The following is an 18,606-nucleotide window of genomic DNA, read 5'->3' as shown; positions in this document are numbered from 1 at the left end:
ATCACAGCTTGTTTTGCTTAAAGCAACGTCAAAACTGGCCGTTTAGTTTTCTCTGGAGTTTTTGAGACTTTAAATTTGTCAATTTTTACGAGGTTCTACTACTTTCATGCTCCCTGTGACCGAGTGGATACAACTTCAGCTGGTAATTCACAGGTCAGCAGTTCAGATCCCCAGAGAGGGGGGTTTGTCTTATGATGTATATCTGGGTGTGATGCCTTGCTTATGATGCCTTGGAAAATATTTATTTTCGAAATTCTTTTAGTATATATATGTATATATATAGTGTATATGTTTATATACATATATCTATATCCACATATAATATATACAGTATATATATATATATATATATATATACATATACACACACACATATATATATATATATATATATATATATATATATATATATATATATATATATATATATATATATATATATATATATATATATATGCACAAACATAGAGTTGATGCTCAATGTTTAATAGAGAGGATGGGTGTCCTACAAGAGAGTGATCCCATTCCATTTCTCAATTGGCCATAAAATTTAAGCACGATCCATGAACTCCAGTCATCCATCGTACTCTGGTGATATCAGAAATAAATGATGTACCTGGCAGCTTCAATCATAAATGCTGTGGAAAAACAACGCAGCCCTGCAGTGTATATGACTTCTCAAAAGGATATACAATCGCCTACATAAAAGCACGCCACAAACACCCACCAAATTTAACCTATGTGGTAGAACATACTTCTATGATTTGAAATGACCAATACAGCCGAGGACCTCGCAAGCTCTAGATATCTATAAACCTTGAATTGACAATAGGAGAAGCCGTACAGAACCACTCCACTGCAACAAGCATTGGTATCAGTGACGCCTGACCGTTCTATGCAGCTTTATCTCTGCTCACCATGTCAGAGGACTCTGACAGCTTCACCTGATCTGCTATACATACATTGAAGCTCCTAACTGCTGCAATGCACTAATGCCAACGCTGAAGTGAACAGACTGAAGAGAACAGACTGAAATTTATAAACCATCGAGTTAAAATCTAAAAAAAAAAAAATACTTGTTTTTATCTATCCTGTTAATTTCTAGTTATTTCTTTGTCTTCCTGACGATGTTTTCGCTAAGCAGTGAAAATACAGTACCAAATATATGGTGGAGAGACTGTTAAAATTGTTAATTAAATTCCTAATGCACAACGAAGAAAACCAAGTCACTTTTTCTTTCACTAAATTTCTAGGTGCGTTACTTCCGAAGTCTTGCCACAGCAAAATTTGGCAAGAATCATTTACCAAATAATTGCATGTGTACTCTTACCCTATGCTCCACATATAGGTCTAAATTACGTAGAAGTATATTTAGGGAAATTTTGTAGAAAGTATCCATTTAAATTACTTTTCGAGAGAGAGAGAGAGAGAGAGAGAGAGAGAGAGAGAGAGAGAGAGAGAGAGAGAGAGAGAGAGAGAGAGAAGTACTGATACTGATTATTTGTTTATCAGCAATCTTCAGTCCCAATTGTTTTGATAAAGGCTAACGGCTGGACATAGCAAGCACTCCATCGCCTCAAATGTTTTATAGCACTCGTTTTCACTGAAGAGGCCAGTTTTTTCTTTCTCGTGGTTGGTATATAAGGCACCGACTGCTATTGCCACGCATCTAGAAACGACTGGGATTTAGTCAGGATCCGAAAATCTCCTCCTACATCTGGCAACATGAAGGTGGTGAGTGGACTGATCTTCTCGCGGTCATACTATAAAACTGTGACTCAATTACAGAAACCTCTTTGATATTCACGAATAATGAATCACCTGTTGAAGATTCGCCGATGAATATAGTAACTTAAGTTCACCTCAGTCCATTTCTCCATTCTGGGGAGATGCTTTGATGCCACACAGACATACAGATAGATGGACAGACAGACGCAAGCAAAAGCTTCGTCATTACGACAGAACACTGATTTTGTCCTTGGGGCAAAGTGTGATGTATCTCCTGTTCAGTGGACACTTTTACAATCAAAAGGGTTGAAGGATTGGTTTAGTCTTTGGAAAACGTATCGGAAGATTAATGAGAGAGAGAGAGAGAGAGAGAGAGAGAGAGAGAGAGAGAGAGAGAGAGAGAGAGAGAGAGAGAGAGAGAGAGAGCTTGCAAATACCTGTCCCTTCTGTTCCTAATTCCATTCCACCTTTTTCCCATTTTAGTTCTCCGCGATGGTCCTTTTGGTGGCCCTATTGACCATCTCCGCCTCCACAGAGGCCATGCCTGAACCCAAAGCGGACCCCTGGGGAGGCCTAGGTTATGGATACAGCATCTACAGACCTTACACTTACTCCTACAGTATCTACAGACCTCTCATAAGCTATGGGTACGGATGGTGATCGCTGAATCTATGTCTGAAGCTATGTAAATCGCTTTTTTTTCATCTGTAAAAATTCTAAATACACTGGAGTATATAAACATGTTGTTTCTTTCGAAATGCCTATAATGCCTAAATAACTTCGGGTTCCTAATTATTATTATTATTATTATTATTATTATTATTATTATTATTATTATTATTATTATTATTATTATATTCACAAGATGAAACCTATTCATATGGACCGAGCCCACCAAAGGGTCCACTGACTTGAAATTCAAGCTTCCAAAGAATATTATGGTGTTCATTAGGAAGAAGTAAGAGGAGGTAAAGGAAAATACAGAGAGAAGAGATCCCACTTATTAAAAGAGGAAAAAAATTAATAAATTAACAAATAGATAAAAATGTATTAAAATGCAAGGAGAATAGTAGTAGGGTGCTAATGCACTGCACCTTCGCTTGAACTTCTTCTGAAGTTCCAATTGCACGTCATCCTCAATAGGGAGGCTGTTCCACAGTCCAACAGTGAGGAGGAATAAAGGACCTCTTTGTCCTTGCCCTAGTTGGAACATTTACTAAAATCCTGAGATCTGAATTTAGATAGCATCCCTTTCATGATAGTTGAAGTGTGGTGCCCACACTGACTCTTTGAGAGGCTTTGTACTCAAGGTTAATCTAGTGGTCAAAACAATTTTCAATTTGGACTTTGGTGGACAGTAATTTTTGTCGGCAAGAGTAATTTCACCCCGTCTGTGCCTGAGTGTATATAATGCAGGCATGGTAAATCAAATGTCAGGAGTTCAGATCCCCACAGAGTAGATAATCTGATTATAATGCCTTCGAAACAACTTATATTTGGATATCCATTTTGTAAATTTTTATATATATATACAATCATGAAGCTACAAATGTTGTTTTATCAAATTCACGCTATTTTGGGAATATCCCGATTTATTTAACAGTGATATCATGAGGTCTCGATCCTCGACACAATTACCTTCCAACAACTCCAGTCGACGGTCTACCATCGACTGGAGTTTCTGAAGTTAACATTGTCAAGGGATCGAGACCCCGCCATTACCAATCCATTTATCACTTATAAATTCCCCTTCGGTGATAACTCCCCATCGTCAAATTATACATATATATGTATGTATGTAATCATGAAGCTACAAATGTCGTTTAATAGTAGCTGACATGGACCCATTCAACGACTCCAGTGGACGTTTGGTATTATTCATTTAACTTATATAACTTCCCTTTGATAAGCTTCCATCGGAGATACTCGATGATTATACATATATATGTATGTATGTATGTATGTATGTATGTATGTATGCATGTATGTATATATACATATATATATATATATATATATATGTACATATATATATGTATGTGTATATATATACATATATATACAGTATATATTAGCTTTATCACATACACAATTGTTCTGTGCACTAATACAATCACTAACAGGACCTCATTCAAACCGGATACTTGACAATGAGGACTGTATGTCCTAGAAAGCTTGTAACATTTTTTAATAAATATCTCCACTAGGTACCATCCAGTTTGAATGAGGTCCTGTTAGTAAATAATATACATACATACATATACATACATATATATATATATATATATATATATATATATATATATATATATATATATATATATATATATATATACAATGGGTTCTCAAGGTTCATCATAAAGATGCTTGTCTCACCGGAAAGTGATCCCAATTCGATTCTTGAGTGAGCCATAAAATTTTAAACAAATTCTGCCAACTCCAAATGACTGTTTTCCTCTGCTGATTCAATAAATGGATTGTGTACCTGGCAGCAGCCACAACTGATGATGAAAAATAACCCATCTCTGCAGAGGACATGTATATTGAAGAAGACCTGTAACCACCAACAAAAAAGCACCATTTATGCCTAAACCACCAGCACCCACCAAATTTAACATAGGAAACAGGACACTTCCAGGGTTTGAAATTACTGATATTGAAGAGGACCCCACCAGCCTTCAGTATCTAGAACTCTTGCATATACAACAGGAGAAGCCATACAGAACCAACGAAAAAGAACCAAATAGAATAGAATGTTATGGAATATAAAACTGAGGCCAAAGACCAAGCACTAGGACCTATGATGAGGTTATTCAGAGCTGAAAATGAAATTAAGAGTAAAAAGGTTTCAGAAGTTTAACGGGAGTTAAACCTCGCAGTTGCACTATGAATCATTAGTTACGAGAGGGTGGAAAGTAAGTTGTAAAAAGAGAATATAAAAGGAGTTACAGTAAAAGGAACGAAAGGGGTTGCAGCTAGGGGCCGAAGGGATGCTGCAAGGAACCTTGAGTAATGCCTACAGTGCACCACGTGAGGTGCACTGACGGCAGTACCCTCTTCCGGGAGAACCATGAAATTCAAATAATGAAACTTCTTTCTTTTCACCTTATCCAAAGAATTGTCGAGAAGGATTCCATAATTTCCCTGAAAATGAGTCGGACATTTTCGAAAAGCTTGGAAAATACAGAACACAATTTAAGGTGGAGAGAGGGTTATCATTGTCAACTATGCATATAATTCCATTCTTTTTGTCAAATGAAGAAAACCAGTCAGTAATTGTTTTGATAAACTTTTAGTTTTTCTTTGTTTTTAGAATTATTACCATAACAAAATCTGGTAAGCATCATACAAGAAAAATATGTACCACTGCCCTACCCTTTATGCAAAGTGGCAGTTTATGTAAAACTATATCTATGAGAATTGTGTAGAATTGTACCCACTTTAAACTGACTCTCCAACGAAATTCTGGATTAAAACTTTCGGACTCTCCAAGAAATTCTGGACTTTAAAGAAAGCATTGCGAAAGAGAAAGTGAGGGAGAGGAACAGAGTGACAGAGCCTGAAAAGTGCTAAGGTACAATACTTCTTTATCAGCTACTTTCAGTCTCAATTTTTTTTTCGGTCGTTAGACGAAGGTTCGTAACTGGCCATGAGAAGAACCCTGTTCATAGCATATCTTTTTAACGAACTCGTTGGCACCGAGGTAGAGTCCAGTTTTTTCTCCCTCGTGATTGGTATATAAAGCACTGACTGCTGTTTCTAGACATTCAGAAACTACTGGAGTTTTGTCAGGATACGAAGATCTCTCTTACATTTGTCGACATGAAGGTGGTGAGTCAATAGATCTTGTCGCGTTCATACTATAAAACTGTGACTTAATTCTGTGGCAGTAAGTTGATAGATTCTCGGCGATATTCGCCAGTGAATATCTTTACTTGGATCCATCTCAGTCCATTTCTCCCTTCTGGAGATGCTTTGATGCCACATAGACAGACAGACAGACAGACACACGCAGGCATTACAAATGAACACAAGTGTAGATTATCAAGTATTGGTTTCTGTTCTTGAGACAAAATAGAAGTTGTCTCAAATTTAATGAACACTGGTGAATCATTTAAACTCAAAATTGGCCTACAAGGAAGGATGTCATTTCCACTGAATATGATCCAGCATCAAGATCTTCCTCCCTTTCTTTAAACAAGTTGCTGAAGTTGTCAGTTAGAACTTGACAGTCATCACCTGTCAAAATCAGTAACAAGAGATTGTCCTGGTCATAGGAATAATTGAGAGAGAGAGAGAGAGAGAGAGAGAGAGAGAGAGAGAGAGAGAGAGAGAGAGAGAGAGAGAGATTACAAATCACTGTCTCTTCTGTTCATAATTCCAATCCACCTTTTTCCCATTTCAGTTCGTCTCCGTGATGGTTCTTTTGGTGGCCCTGTTGACCATCTTCGCCTCCACAGAGGCCATGCCCGAACCCAAAGCTGAGCCCTGGGGAGGCCTAGGCTATGGATACAGCACCATCTACAGACCTTACAGTTACAGTATCTACAGACCTATCTCTTACAGCATCTACAGACCTTTGTATAGCTATGGGTACGGATGGTGATCGCTGAATCCGTTCCAGAATCTGTGTAAATCGTTTTCTTCTAATCTGTAAAACTTCTAAATACACTGGAGTATGTAAATATGTTTCTTTCGACACTCCCATGATGCCTGTAAGACCTTTGGTTCTTAAGTTAAGGTTCTAATCCTGTCATGCCCTCTGTGACTGAATGGATATTGTGTTGACCTGGTAAATCACAGGTCATGGCAGGTCATATCCTCATTGGGGAGGTTTGTCTTGCAATGCATTGCAATGCAACATTCCTTACTTATAATGCCTTAGAAATTATTTTTTATAATTTTGTATATATACATATGCACTTTATATATATATATATATATATATATATATATATATATATATATATATATATATATATATATATATATATATATATATATATATATATTGTGGGTAATCAGGTTCAATAGAAAGGACGCTTGTCCCACCAAGAACTAACCCTTATTCGATTCCTGGGCGAGCCATAAACTTTAAGCATGTTGCATCAGCTCCCTGAAGATGAAACGGAGGTTCACGAAAAGCAGAGAAATATACAAATCTGTATATAATTCAATTCCTTATGCGCACTGAAGAAAACCAATCGGTTATTTTTTAGGTAAATATTGACATGCTGTTTTTCGTAAGTCTTGCTATAACAGCACCTTGCACGATTCATACAACGAAAAATGTTTGTGTGCATTCGCTCAACTTCCGCCCCCTCCCCACCCCCAAAATACACAGTAACAATTTATGTAAAGTATACTTGCGTTTTTTTTTTTTTTTGTAGAATTACAACCAAAATGCTAAATGATGCAGTGATTTTTCACCTTTGAGCAGAATCTGCAACTTGCAATGCAACAAAGCCAAACCAATTTAATGTTGCCAAAATGCAAGTCATCATATAATTAGCCTGATACTTTTTTTTTTTATTTACGTATGCATATTACGTCAACTCTCTCTTTCAGGGTGCAAAGACATTGAGGGCAAAGTCATATTCACTAAATCTTTCCGGGTGGGTTTGGTTATCCAGCAAAAGTTTCCTTGCGCGGTCTGTGACGCCACTCGCCACTCTATTTTCCCTGTTTTACTGTTCATTATCCGGATAACAAACTCTGAATTCGTGACAGTCCCCCACCTCCAACCCTAAAGGGGGGCTAGTGCCGTCAGTGCACCTCACTCGGTACACTGTATGCATTACTCAAGGTTCTCTGCAGCGTCCCTTCGGCCCTTAGCTGCAACCCCTTTCATTCTTTTTACTGTACCTCCATTCAGATTCTCTTTCCTCCATCTCACCTTCCTCAACCCTCTCCTAATTATGGTTTCGTGGTGCAACAACTGCTTTGAGGTTTTCCTCCTGTTACACCTGTCAAACCTTCCTTGCTGTCAATTTGGACTTTGGCCCAAATTTTATATCCTATTCTTTATCCAACTACGATCATTTTCATTTGTATTTATTTATTCTGTCATTTATTTATCTATTTTTGGTAAGCAATCTGACCGCATCTACTCTGAATCACGATGAAATTCAGAAGTTAACTTCAGCCAATCAGAAGTTTATTTATCTTATCCACGAATTGTCTCTATTGCAAAGTGGTAGAGAGAGAGAGAGAGAGAGAGAGAGAGAGAGAGAGAGAGAGAGAGAGAGAGAGAGAGAGAGAGAGAGCTCATTCTCCATAACAGGACACCGGCAGAACTGTACCATTAATTATTAAAACCTAAGGTCTTTTCCATTGTCGAGTCACAAACCATTACCAGGCAAATTTGCTGAAACAAACACCAAAAAAAACACAAAAAATATACCAGAGAGAGAGAGTCACAACTTTTAAAACCCAGGATTTTGACCTTTGACCCACAAATGATTAAGTGCTTTTTGAAGCAAAACAATACACTTGTCCTTCACGCCTGGTGTGTGTGTGTGTGTGTGTGTGTGTGTGTGTGTGTGTGTGTGTGTGTGTGTGTGTGTGTGTGTGCCCTTGAGAAAAGGAAAATTTTTTTATTTCTTGTCCTGAGTCAGACCTCCTCTTGTATATATATATATCAGGATTCGCCGGAGCCCCCAGACTTCGTATCAGCCTCACAGGGAACTGAGAAACGAGGTGTTCTGGTAGCAACGTACCACATAACAACATACCAGCCAACATGAACGTTGTAAGTAAGATTAATGGAATGAAATCCTTTTTTAAGTAAAAAATCTTTTGCAAAATTGTCTCTATCACTTCTTTCTTTTCTTTTCTTTTCGTTTCTTACCGGGGTTTTAATCAATTATTCTTATTATTATTATTATTATTATAACAATTATTATTATTATTATTATTATTAAGATTAAGAAGTGAAACCTATTTTTATGTTACAAGACCTTTTAAAATTGACCTATAGTTCAAGCTTTTTCAGAGAATAATCTGGTGTTTATTATATTATTATTATTATTATTATTATTATTATTATTATTATTATTATTATTATTATTATTATTATTATTCAGAAGATGAACCCTATTCGTATGGAACAAGCCCACCAAAGGGGCCAGTGACTTGAAGTTCAAGCTTCCAAAGAGTATTATGGCGTTCATTTTATTATTATTATTATTATTATTATTATTATTATTATTATTATTATTATTATTATTATTATTATTATTATTATTATTATTCAGAAGTTGAACCCTATCCATATGGAACACGAAGTAACAGCAAGTAACAGGAAATACGGAAAGAACAGATCAGTTATTTGAGAAATTATTAGAAAACTTATCAGAAAAGTTCAATACGAGTTTGGTTCCACACTGGAGATGAAATTTCAATTTGTTTCGTACAGTTTTTGATATAAATTAATAAATTCTTAAAACGCTCGGTTTATGCATTTGCTGTGATGGCATAATTATACGTCAATCATTTTTAGAAAGGTATAGTCGTGAAAATGAAAATTCGTCTGCAGTCTATTCTGTCAGATAATTCTTTCAATCATTTCAATTTAATTCTTTCAATCATCTTGGTAGTTTCACATTACCTTAATGAGATTTCAAACTTTTATGCCTCTGTCTTATATATATATATATATATATATATATATATATATATATATATATATATATATATATATATATATATATATATATATATTAAAACAGAAACAGTTCCATGGATGATTCCATTTTCTTATCAATTGTGAACTTCTGTTAATCAAAGCTCCCAACCATCCCAATTCAATTCTTTCAATCATCTTAATGATTTTCCAATGCTTTACTGTGATTCTATGATTGTTATAGCGACTGTCTTTCTGCTTTATACAATTGTGTGTGTGTATATATATATATATACATACGTGTATATATATATATATATATATATATATATATATATATATATATATATATATATATATATATATATATATATTTAAGCAGAAATAATACCAGGGTTACTTTTATTTCCTCTTCTAATGTAAACAATCATTTTTTTATCCTTTTATTCTATTTCTTTCAATCATTTTGATAATTTTCCACTGACTAACTAAGATCTTCTGATTGTTAAAACCTCTGTCTTTCATTATGAATATATATATATATATATATATATATATATATATATATATATATATATATATATATATATATATATTATATTTACAGAAACAATATTATGATTGATTGTTTTTTTCAATTGTAAACAATTACTGTTTCTATATTTTGTCTTCATTTCAGGTGGCAACAATCACTGCCCTTATTGTGGCTCTCTTTGCCGTCTTCGAATCCAGTGGAGCCGTGCCGGATCCACGGGCTTACCCTAAACCTATTTCCGATCCTTCGTTCGGATACGGCGGCTTCGGCTACGGCTACGGCTACAGGCCAGTTTTCTACAGGCCCATCATCAGTTACGGTTATGGAGGCTACGGCTGGTAACCGTTCCGCGTAGCTTAATCAGTAGGGCGATCAGACTTCTTTTACCTTCTGCTAAATCTTGTATCATCTAAATTTTGTATTGCCCAATAAAGCTTGTATTGTCTACTAAATCTTGTATCGTCTCTTAAATCTTGTATCATCTACTAAATCTTGTATCATCTCCTATAAAAGATCTTGTATCGTCTCCAAGATCTTGTATCGTCTCCAAGATCTTGTATCATCTACTAAATCTTGTATTGTCTCCTAAATCTTGTATCTTCTCCTAAATCTTGTACCTTCTCCTAAATCTTGTATCTTCCACTAAATCTTGTACCGTCTCCTAGATCTTGTATCATCTCCTAAATCTTGTATCTTCCACTAAATCTTGTAACGTCTCCAAGATCTTGTATCATCTACTAAATCTTGTAACGTCTCCAAGATCTTGTATCTTCTAAATCTTGTATCATCGACTAAATCTTGTATCATCTCCAAGATCTTGTATCGTCTCCTAAATCTTATATCGTTCCCGAAGTCTTGTATCGTCAAGGGAGATCTACCTGTCAGGCTGAAACCTGACTCGTCTTTTGAGTGAAACACCACTCTGGCCGTTTGTATTCGGTAATAAAAAAGTACGGAAGATGTATAGTCTTATTTTTCATTCAGATTTGAATTTGTACTGAGGGCAATTTAACCCAAATTATGCAGTGAATGTAGAGGGGGAAAAATTATTATTATTATTATTATTATTATTATTATTATTATTATTATTATTATTATTATTATTATTATTATTATTATAAAGGTTTTCTGTCTTTCATTATGAATAAGCGAGTGTCCAAACGTTAGAGGAAATAAAACTATTATTATTATTATTATTATTATTATTATTATTATTATTATTATTATTATTGACAAATGTAAGAGAACACAAAAGGAGAAGAATAAATGAATGAATAAATAAATAAGGAATGGCGACTGTACTCAAATGTGCCGGTAAAGAAAACGGAACTCGGACTGAGATTGTGAATGAATGTCCCTGGAACTGAGGCCATGTCGCAACAGCCTAGACTTTGAGATTATTTCTTAATAAAGTCGATATATATATATATATATATATATATATATATATATATATATATATATATATATATATATATATATATATATTAGTGATGGCATTTTTCCTTAAAGAGAAGAGACAGGATTAGTGACTGACCTGCATTCTGAGAGAATGTATTCTCAAAAAAGAGAGAGAGAGAGAGAGAGAGAGAGAGAGAGAGAGAGAGAGAGAGAGAGAGAGAGAGAGAGAGAGAGAACTCCCCTATGAAATGAAACAAACAACAATCCACTATGAATAATTACCTTTCTGAGTCACAAGGTCATAGAATCTAATTTTTGTTCAATAATTCTCGATGCAAGAATGACTTGTACGGTGTTTGTATAAAACAAGTAAAAAATGCGCCGAAGTTTCTTCGGCGCAATCGAGTTTTCTGTACAGCGTATAATCAAGGCCACCGAAAATAAACCTATCTTTCAGTGGACTCGGTATAATGCTGTATGAGCAGCGACCCATGATAATTGAACCACTGGCCGGTGACGGCCCGGCCTATATCGTTGCCAGACGCACGATCATGGCTAACTTTAACCTTATATAAAATAAAATCTAATGAGGAGGCTAGAGGGCTGCAATTTGGTATGCTTGATGACTGGAGGGTGGATGATCAACATACCAACTTGCAGCCCTCTAGCCTCTGTAGGTTTTAAGATCCGAGGGCGGACGGAAAAAGTGCAGACGGACAGACAAAGCCGGCACAATAGTTTTCTTTTACAGAAAACTAAAAACACACAAAAGACGCCTCTTGTCCTTCACGGCTTGTTTGGCCTTGAAGGAGATGAAAGATTTCGATTTGTTCCTCCGAGTTTATATGGCAGACGCCGAACTCGAGACTCTGGTATCAGATGTTCAACAGCATCTGTACCTCAAGGTCTCCGGACCTTGTTCTTGCCGAAATGTTCAGTGATCAGTATTTTTTTTTTTTTTTTTTTACCTAAAATCTCGTGACTTAACAAGTCAGCAGGTGATTATCAGGTAATCAGAGCCTAATTTTCCCTTCAGCTATTATTGTTGTTATTATTATTATTATTATTATTATTATTATTATTATTATTATTATTATTATTCAGGAGATGAAACCTATTCATATGTAACAAGCACACCAAAGGGGGCCATTGACTTGAAATTCAAGCTTCCAAAGAATATTGTGGTGTTCATTAGGAAGAAATACTAGAACGTAACAGGAAATACAGAAAGAAGAGATGAGTTATTAGAAAGGAGGGAATAAAATAAATTAATAAATAAATAGATACAAATGAAAGTTAATGATTAAAATAAAAGAATTTCTTTATGGTGGTAATGCACTGCATCTTCGCTTGAATTTTTGGGGTTCCAATTGCATGACAATCCTCAGGGAGACTGTTCCACAGTCAGTCCGACGGTGTGAGGAACAAAGGACCTCTGGAACTGAGGAACAAAGGACCTCTGGAACTGAGGAACAAAAGAACCTCTGGAACTGAGGAATGAAGGGCCTCTGGAACTGAGGAATGAAGGACCTCTGGAACTGACGAATGAAGGACCTCTGGAACTGAGGAATAAATGGCCTCTGGAAATGAGGAATGAAGGACCTCTGGAACTGAGGAATAAAGGACCTCTGGAATTTAGGAATAATGGATCTCTGGAACTAAGGAATGAAGGACCTCTGGAACTGAGGAATAAAGGACCTCTGGAACTGAGGAACAAAGGACCTCTGGAACTGAAGAACAAAGGCCCTCTGGAACTAAGGAATGAAGGACCTCTGAAACTAAGGAATGAAGGACCTCTGGAACTGAGGAATAATGGACCTCTGGAACTGAGGAATGAAGGACCTCTGGAACTGAGGAATAAAGGACCTCTGGAACTGAGGAATGAAGGACCTCTGGAACTGATAAGTTCGACAGTGAGCCACATTTATTGCATATTGGTGCTTCTGTTCAACAAACATGGTCGCTCTCGGCAAGGAAAGAGGATCAGGGATCAATTGTGAGTGTGAAAGATTTCAGTTAAAATACAACTTATGAAAAATTGACAAAAAAGAGACCACCCGTCGGTGGTCCGAGTCATAACTACTAATCTTGGGAAACAGAAACCTACCACAAAGAACCACTCTGTCTAAAAGCTGTTTCACTTCTTTAACTTTGCTGGTCTCATTAAACTTTGATAATAATAATAATAATAATAATAATAAAATAATAATAATAATAATAATAATAATAATAATAATAATAATAATAATCTTCTAGATTGTCTTCCGACCGTTGTTTTTTTACCTCTACGAAATATGAAAAAGATCTGTTTTCTGTTTAAAGGTTCTGGTTAAGGAGTCTGGTTAATAGGAGGTTGGTTTAGATTAAGCTGGTTTATGCCAGCACGGGGCCTTGCCCTTAGGCGGCCCCTTAGGCGTGAGGAAGGTGTGAAAGGAACTAAGAAGCCTGATGGGGACCTCCGCTTTGTGACCGTGCCCCCAGGCATAAATAAACGTTAAAATCCACAGCATAGCAATGAGATGGGATGTTTTCTGTACGCTTTAAATCTAGTTTGTAAAAATTTTCGTTTAATGAGTTTTTTTTAACAAAATGAAAAATTTAATATTATTTCCAAAACCGCATCTCCTAGTTATCGACCGTTAATGAGTTAATTACATCCTAAGATTGTTTCGCTACAAAGGGGTCTACTTCATGGGAGAGAATGAACAGACGTCACGCGCGGGGAGAGAGATTTCTGAATACCCGACTTATTTTCTTAATAAAAATGATTGGAATCCAAAGATTTAAATGCTCGTCCTTGTATAGGGCTGTTGCGTGAGAGAGAACTGGAGTTTTTGATATGACAATAAGTCTGTTCTTTCGCCTTGTTTCCAAGGCTTTTTTCTGCTCTGCATCACGCGAGCGCAGGAACGTTTCCTTCCAGGTCTTTTGGACACCTCACCCTCCACCCTTCTCCCCCCCCAACACCTCTCCAGCCAATAATCAAGATTCTCATTAACAAAAGACGATTATTCTCAATATCTTTTTTCCCGAAGAGATTTCTCTGCGCCGTATGAACACCCTCCCCAAAAATGCCAACTTTTGCGTAGTATTTATGCCCAGTAAAAATGACTTCATTATTGACTCTCTCTCTCTCTCTCTCTCTCTCTCTCTCTCTCTCTCTCTCTCTCTCTCTCTCTCCACAGGAATCCCAACTCTACAATGAATAATTATTGACCTATATCCAATTAGATTTTTCCTTTTATCGATAAGAATGAATTTAGGGTTAAATCTCTCTCTCTCTCTCTCTCTCTCTCTCTCTCTCTCTCTCTCTCTCTCTCAGAGCAATCCCAACTCTAGAATGATCTATATCCAATTAGATTTTTCCTTTTATCGATAAGAATGAATTTAGGGTTAAATCTCTCTCTCTCTCTCTCTCTCTCTCTCTCTCTCTCTCTCTCTCTCTCTCTCTCTCCCCAGCAATCCCAACTCTAGAATGAATAATTATTGACCTATATCCCTTTAGTTTTTTCACGTTACCGATAAGAATGAGTTTAGGATTAAATCTCTCTCTCTCTCTCTCTCTCTCTCTCTCTCTCTCTCTCTCTCTCTCTCTCTCTCTCTCTCTCTCTCTTTTAACACAGTTTCTACCCAATTTATTCTACATCTATTTTAATATCAACACAAGAAAGTGAGGAATCAACAGCCTCCTTGAGGATGTGCAATTCGAATTTCAGAAGTTCGAGCGAAGATGCAACGCATTACTACCCTAATAAAATTCTCCTTGTGTTTTCATAATTTATTTATATTTTTATCTATTTATCTATTAATTTTATATTTTTTTCAGTTTCTAATAATTGGTATTTTCTTTCTGTATTTCCCATTACTTTCTGTTACTTCTATCAAATGAACACCATGATATTCTTTGGAGGCTTGAATTTCAAGTCAGTGGGCCCTTTGGTGGGTTTGTTCAATATGAATATTAATCATCCTCTGCATAATAATAATAATAATAATAATAATAATAATAATAATAATAATAATAATTTTTAACATTGTACATTAACATACATAGCAGCATTCCAGGGGAACTGCGCATTTTTTAACATTCTCCGGTTGGAAACTGCTGTCAGTGCACCTACGCTGGCACTGTAGGTAGGGAACTTGAGGTTCATTGCAGCGTCCCTTCGGCCCCTAGCTGCAACCCCTTTCGTTCCTTTGACTTTAACTCCGTTCATATTCTCTTTCTTCCATTTTACTTCCAGCCTTTCCTAATAATGGTCATCAGCCAGTCGCCCCTATAGCGGGGTAGCGCCATCACTGCACGTCACGTCAAGCGGTGTGCTGTAGGGATTACTTGAGGTTCTTTGTAGCGGCGTCCCTTCGGCTCATAGCTGGAACCCCTTCTATTTCCTGTACTGTGCCTATATTCGTATCCTCTCTCTTCTACCTTACTTTCCTCAACCGTCTCCTAACAGTTGTTTCATAGTGCAACTGCTTTGAGGTTTTCCTCCTGTTACAATTTCAGACCTTTTTATTGTCAGTCTCAGTTTCAGCGCTGAATGACGTCATCATAGGACCCATCGCTTAGCCTTTGGCCTGAATTTTAGATTCCATTCCATTCAGCAGTCCACTCTTAAAATATGCTGACGATAAAAGGTATATAGGTCATCCCGGTCCTAAGTTTAGATACGGGAAAGCGAAAAATAACCAAGGAAGTGGTTACTTCCCACCTGTAAAAATAGCACTTAAACACCTTTCTCACCTCCAGAGTGCCAGGTGTTCCGGCCGGAAGGAGTAATAACCGGAACACATGGCTATCTTGAGAGAGAGAGAGAGAGAGAGAGAGAGAGAGAGAGAGAGAGAGAGAGAGAGAGAGAGAGAGCGTTAATGACATCGTTTTTACTGCTCCTTTGTTTCATATTTTGAAATGTATTATGTTTTTCGTTCTTTACTCCTCAAGGTATGTTTGTTAAGAGAGCCACAGTTTGTTTACATGTATGTATATGTATATGTATATGTACATACATGTGCGTGTGCGTGTGTGTGTGTAAATTCATGTATGCAGATGTGTACAGTTATAAATTCAACATTTTTCTTAACGAAGTTTTTGGATTCACAGAATGGTTTACAAACAATATGACTTTTCGTAGTCAAGTCTCTCTCTCTCTCTCTCTCTAATATATATATATATATATATATATATATATATATATATATATATATATATATATATATATATATATATATATATATATATATATATACTATATATATATAACAAATATATATACATATATATATAAGTATATATATAAACGCATATATATACATACAATAGTAATATGTATATATATTTGTTGTATATATACACATACATATATATATATATATATATATATATATATATATATATATATATATATATATACATACAATAGTAATATGTATATATATTTGTTGTATATGTACACACACACATATATATATATATATATATATATATATATATATATATATATATATATATATATATATATATATATATATATATATATATATATATATAGAGAGAGAGAGAGAGAGAGAGAGAGAGAGGCTAGATTACGAAAAGTCATATTGTTTCTAAAAACCATTCTGTGAATCCAAAAATTTCTTTAAGAAAAATGTTGAATTTACAACTGTACACATTTACATACACACATACACACACACACATCCACCCCACACAAAACATATTTCAATTTCCCAACAACAGCAGTAAATCAAGCGTTATCACGAAACGTCCTCCTCTTATCTCTCTCTCTCTCTCTCTCTCTCTCTCTCTCTCTCTCTCTCTCTCTCTCTCTCCAGTAATCTCTTATTATCCCGACTCCAATAAATTGAAGGATTCGCCGATATTCGGGCTAGTGACCTTGGGTGACGGATACCCCATTTTTGGCCACCCCTCCTTGGGCATATATATTGCAGGGTCCGACCTACCCCAAGCCATTAGATCGCCCCAGCAGAGAAGAACTCTTTTGGCATAACGAGGAACCCGCGTCTTCAGTTTTCAAAATGAAATTGGTAAGTAGTTAGATTAATTTGGTCATATTTAGTTTTCTGTTAAAGAAAACTATTGTGCCGGCTTTGCCTGTCCGTCCGCACTTTATTCTGTCCGCACTTTACTTTTTCTGTCCGCCCCACAGATCTCAAAAACTACTGAGGCTAGAGGGCTGCAAATTGCTATGTTGATCATCCACCCTCCAATCATCAAACATACCAAATTGCAGCCCTCTAGCCTCCTCAGTAGTTTTGACTTCATTTAAGGTTAAAGTTAGCCATAATCGTGCTTCTGGCAACGATAAGTCCAGGCCTACACCGGCCCGTAGTTAAAGTTTCAGGGGTCGCGGTTCATACAGCATTATACCGAGACCATCAAAAGACAGGTCTATTTTCGGTGGCCTTGATTATACGATGTACAGAAAACTCGATTGAGCTGAAGAAACTTCGGCGTATTTTTTTATTATTTTATTGGGCTGATGGTCTATGACCTGAAACAAGGTTGGAACCATTGGTTTAGAGTATTTATCCACCCAAAACATTACGGAATCTACCTAGTAAATGATAGTACCTTCCTCTCTGAAGTCTATAAGCTCTGCCATACAGGCTGTAACTGTCATCACAGACGTTCTAATTGCTACGAACGCATCGCTTCCTAAATCAATAATCATCAAGAGCCACCTGCATTCCACCTCTTTCGATTCTGTCACAGAGCTGTTCTCGTCTCGTGTATGACACAGGATACATTATTCGCTCATCTTCCGCAGGTGTGATTCAAAACAAATATACTTGATCTACACATTGTCTCACGCGGCTCTTTCCTTCTAAATTGTTCTATTGTTTGCACTATTTCCTACTAGAACGTATGAAGAACCAGTTTTCTAATTTACCATAGCCTCTCTCTCTCTCTCTCTCTCTCTCTCTCTCTCTCTCTCTCTCTCTCTCTCTCTCTCTCTCTCTCTCTCCACACACACACACACACATATATAAATAAATTTCTGACTCACATCAGGATCGAACCCAGGTCTTTCAATTGAACTTGACTTGCGTGGCTTGGTTGCCAGCGGTCTTGTCTTTCAATCGAAAGACCCTGGGTTCGATCCTGATGTGAGTCAGAAATTTATTTCTGTTCCACACGTAATTGTGCGTCGATTACTTCTATACACACACACACGTATATATATACATACATACATATATATATATATATATATATATATATATTATACGAAGATAAAAGACGTTCATATATTATATATATGTATATATATATGTGTGTGTGTGCGTGTATACATTT

At 36.2% G+C, this 18,606-nt stretch overlaps 1 protein-coding gene and 1 long non-coding RNA gene across 2 annotated transcripts in view; one reads left to right on the top strand and one right to left on the bottom strand.

The window, feature by feature from the left end:
* LOC136845088 (uncharacterized) overlaps positions 1–18,606 on the bottom strand; it is a 261,817-nt gene that overhangs the window by 159,800 nt on the left and 83,411 nt on the right. The gene's annotated exons all lie outside the window — the stretch shown is intronic.
* On the top strand, positions 8,260–10,847 carry LOC136844654 (uncharacterized). Its single transcript, XR_010854950.1, has 2 exons — positions 8,260–8,479; positions 10,032–10,847. It is a non-coding gene; the product is annotated as an uncharacterized lncRNA (long non-coding RNA).

The sequence above is a fragment of the Macrobrachium rosenbergii genome, chromosome 13 (assembly GCF_040412425.1).
Source record: "Macrobrachium rosenbergii isolate ZJJX-2024 chromosome 13, ASM4041242v1, whole genome shotgun sequence".
Lineage (NCBI taxonomy): Eukaryota > Metazoa > Arthropoda > Malacostraca > Decapoda > Palaemonidae > Macrobrachium > Macrobrachium rosenbergii.
Note: the sequence above shows the minus strand (reverse complement) of the source record. Positions and strands in the feature narration are given on the sequence as shown.